We start from the raw sequence: 3595 nt of genomic DNA, 5'->3' as shown, positions 1-3595 counted from the left end.
AACAGTTTTGTCTACGTCTGTATACCCTGTGTGCTTGTTTTGACCTGACTTTTTGTGCGTGTTGTGGTTTCCCAACTCAGGATGGCGGGAGTTCAGGAAGAAGCGGGTATTGAAGATGGATGGATGGATGGATGATCAAGCTTTAGGCCGCATTAGCACAACAGCAACAGAGGGGGAGCTGCATGCACCGACAGGCAACATGACGTCACGTTTGAAAGAACAGCGGTGCAGTAGAACTCACGAAACCAAAGAGCAGGTTGCACAGAGCCAGTTGACGGCGTGAAGCAGAGACTTTTCTTCCCACTCGGCCCAAAGGAAGACTGACTGAAGTCAGGGATGAGTGGAGTTCATCTGGCGAGCATGCAGTCAGTGGCGTCGGGTCTCCCTCAGGGTTGGAGTCGACAGGGCTTTCAACACAGCCCAGATCACAAGGCGACGGCGGAAGGAAGGCAGCGGTACTTCAAGTGGAATCAGAGGCGTCCTGTGAATGTTTGTATTCTCATTCTCACCCGTCAGTCTTACAACACACAGTAACCCCCCCCCACTCCCGCCCGATCCTGTTAAACTGACAGAAGAAGCAGTAAATTGGTGTGTTCTACTGATTCAGTCTTGTTGAGCCACACAAGGGAGAAGTTGGCTTGGAGTGGGATCTTATATCACCTTGTTGAAACAGTCAACCACTCTGAAATGGAAATTGCATCCACACATGACGTACAGTGAGCAGTGTTGCCACTACCATGTTCATTTAGAAAAATATCCAGATCGTCCTCTTATTAATTGATGTGTAAAAGTGGCACTGGTGCTTTTTCTAGCCTATGATTTTTAATGTCTTTATAGCGTTGCCTTGTTTCAGTGAGGATCTTCATTCTAAAGGCTATGGTGCCACCCAGTGGCCAGAGGACAAAAGTAAAAAGCCACTAATGTTTGGAAAGGAAATTCAAAGAACAAGATGCATTTATAAACAGAAGTGAAAAGCTTTCCAGCAAGCGATTAATTACAGAGACAAAGAATCACCATACCTGGGGTAGCCGAGCGGGATTTGAACCGGGGACCTCTCGCACCCTAAGCGAGAATCATACCCCTAGACCAACGAGCCACATGTTGGACTAGTTTTGATTTTAGTTGGAAGTGAAATAACGCGTTTCAGACTAGAGCTGAAAGAATTGCAGCACAGTTGATAACGGAGGCACAACTGTTGGAGGAGAAAAACAAATGGCGTCAGTCTCTTCAAAGAGAAGGAACAGTGGAGAACAATCAGGAACTTTGGGAAGCAGGGCTCGTCCGGGAATTGAACCCGGGACCTCTCGCACCCGAAGCGAGAATCATACCCCTAGACCAACGAGCCACAATTTATAAGGGCTTGGTTTATCAGTTGGAACAGGATAAGGCCAATTTTTAAAAAAAAAAAAAGAATTTGTCTTTGTGACGCATATTCCGAACACATGAGGGCACTGTTGTTGCTTCACATTTATGAAGCTTAAAGCTACACCAAGAGTGAGAGGTGTGGAATAACCCTCTGCTTTTGCGGTCCATAGTCCAAAAACCTTCCCCCTCCCTCCCTTCCTCCGGTGCCAACCACACTAAACAAGAGAGCCCACACACACACACACACACACACACACACACACACACACACACACACACACACACACACACACACACACACACACACACACACACACACACACACACACACACACACACACACACAACTGGACCCTCATTGCATCATTACTGAGGCTGACGGCATCATTTGTGGTTCAACGGCCTTAGAGAAGCACAGAAAAACCAGGCTGCGTGCAGATTTGGGCCATTGTCTATGTTGTTGACTGCACAATGCAATTCACCATGCAATGCTGTCATTTTATCAGGGCCTGCTGAAGCTCTCATGCTCATTAGACCCAAATGCATTGCTGTCTTCATCCAAACCTCTTGTCATCACTGAGACCAATGAAATTACACACTAAAAAAATAAAATAAAATAAAAAATTGGTTATTGACAAATCACTTGAGTGGACTCATTGTTGTCAGACAAGGCTGTGCCAGACTGACCTGAATTCCATTTTGCAATCTCAGTTCATCTTTAGACTACAGAATCTGGATCTATATCTTTAGTCTTCACCACTGGTGGCTCCCTGGAAGAAAAGCTGAAGGCAGCTTGGGCTGCTCATTGTAGTTGGAATACATTTGACTGGAAATGAGTACATTTGGAGTGATTCAAATTAAAAGGATTTGCTTTTCTCGGTGTAGAACCGGCTGCATTTTCTTCAGTCAGTCGATGTCAACACCGTGTTTGAAGGAGCAGAGCAACATTTTGTATAATTACACGCGTACACAAACAAATCTGTGCCAAATATTCAAATCTAAAATCCTTGAACTGTCATTAGTGATTGAGTATAAGTGTTACAGTAACTCATACAATTAAGAATTATAAGGCCAATATTGAGAGCCTGGGTTTACATGGAGCCAAATATTCCAATTTAAATCCCAAAACCGCTCAAGGAAAACAGCACACATCAATCCTCCTGGTCAGAGGGAAAGTGCAGGGAACGTATACATTTCAAAATTCAAATGTGGGTCCCACTCAGATCCAAATTGTAAAAGTACCTCACGAACCAACCAGACTGAAGAGGGAACGGGGGAGTTTCCACTCCAGGAGGATCAGCTGAAAGGCCAATAGGATGGCAAATGCCAAGGCCAGCGTCAACCTATAGGAGGAACAACTGCTCGCGTTTGTGTAGTGAGTCCTATAGAAAAACTGGCATTAAATCAACCTGTGCCGAGCACAGATCGATGAAAAGCAAAACAAGAGTGCAGCGTCTCACTGTTGCTACCTGTGGAAACATGCAGGTCCAGTTGTATGGAAACCATCAAGTGTCTTCGTGGATTGTAAACTAGGCGGTAAATTAACACACTGTCAATCAACCAAATGTGTCTCATCTAATGTAGTTGTTAGCACCAGTTTAACCACACACACACAGCGAGCGAGCGAGCGAGCGAGCGAGAGAGAGAGAGAGACTGCTGCTACCAGTCTCAATGACAGATGGTCAGACTAATTGGCTGCTCTCTGGCTTGGTGGACCCTCTACCAGTGTGCTTCAGCTTTGTTTGACGTGTGTGTGTTTTCAAAAACTTTTTATGGTGCCGTTTTAATGTTTAGCTAGTCCATATTCTTTGAATACATGCGGTTTTTCCCGTGAGACTCAATGATGGAGGCAACAACGCAAGGTTCAGCGTCTCTCCGCTCACTGTTGTTGCAAGGAAACTATTAAAATGATGCATTATTTCATTGCATATGCTCAATGGTTGTTTATAGAGCTGGCCAATAATAAGCCTGTTTAGGGAAATATTACTTTGTTTTCTGAGAAATAAACACAAACGATGAAAATGAAAGATCTTTATTTACTTTATTGATTAAAGCCATTTTTTAAATCCTGCACCTTCTCGCAGTTAATTGCTTAATGAGGCAGCTCCTTTTAACGACCTCCTGTTATTGATTATAAGCCAAACATAATGTAGAAAATGTAGAATTATGCAGAAGCATTCCTATCTCTTGGGCGACACGGTGGCGCAGTGGTTAGCGCTGCCGCCTCACA

The 3595-nt window shown here is 44.5% G+C and overlaps 1 non-coding gene across 1 annotated transcript; it reads right to left on the bottom strand.

Moving 5' to 3' along the window:
* Positions 1-1273: 1273 nt before the first annotated feature.
* On the bottom strand, positions 1274-1345 carry trnap-cgg (transfer RNA proline (anticodon CGG)). Its single transcript has one exon. It is a non-coding gene; the product is annotated as a tRNA-Pro (tRNA).
* Positions 1346-3595: the final 2250 nt, after the last annotated feature.

Source organism: Nelusetta ayraudi, unplaced genomic scaffold (assembly GCF_046127955.1).
Source record: "Nelusetta ayraudi isolate G7.1 ecotype Tasmania unplaced genomic scaffold, CSIRO-AGI_Nayr_v1 ptg000097l, whole genome shotgun sequence".
NCBI lineage: Eukaryota > Metazoa > Chordata > Actinopteri > Tetraodontiformes > Monacanthidae > Nelusetta > Nelusetta ayraudi.
The sequence above is the reverse complement of the archived record's forward strand: the minus strand, read 5'-3'. Positions and strand labels throughout refer to the sequence as shown.